The sequence below is a fragment of the Pteropus vampyrus genome, unplaced genomic scaffold (assembly GCF_000151845.1).
Source record: "Pteropus vampyrus isolate Shadow unplaced genomic scaffold, Pvam_2.0 Scaffold146, whole genome shotgun sequence".
Lineage (NCBI taxonomy): Eukaryota > Metazoa > Chordata > Mammalia > Chiroptera > Pteropodidae > Pteropus > Pteropus vampyrus.
The window spans coordinates 253,818-254,120 of record NW_011888927.1 but is presented as its reverse complement, the minus strand read 5'-3'; the positions used below and the strand labels follow the sequence as shown (position 1 = coordinate 254,120).

Here is a 303-nt window from a genome sequence, read left to right as displayed (position 1 = left end):
GGGGAGGAGGGACGAGGTAGAAGGGGTAAAGGGGGTCAAATATAGGGTTTAGGGGGAGGGTGAAATGGGTAAAGGGGATCAAATATATGGTAGCTGAAGGAAACTGGACTCTGGGTAGTAATCACACAATAGAATATATAGAAGTCAAATTATAATGTACACCTGAAAATTATATAATTGTATTAAACAATGTTACTCCAATAAACTTAAAAAAAAATCAGTCTCGTTGATTTTAGCAACCACATGCACATAGTTTTGTTTCACAAAGACAAAATAAGTCACAGTTGTCCAAATATCTCATAG

General features: G+C 36.0%; 1 protein-coding gene across 6 annotated transcripts in view; it reads right to left on the bottom strand.

Annotated features, from left to right (window-relative positions):
* The window catches only part of ICA1L (islet cell autoantigen 1 like), a 76,049-nt gene that overhangs the window by 30,452 nt on the left and 45,294 nt on the right, over positions 1-303 (bottom strand). The gene's annotated exons all lie outside the window — the stretch shown is intronic.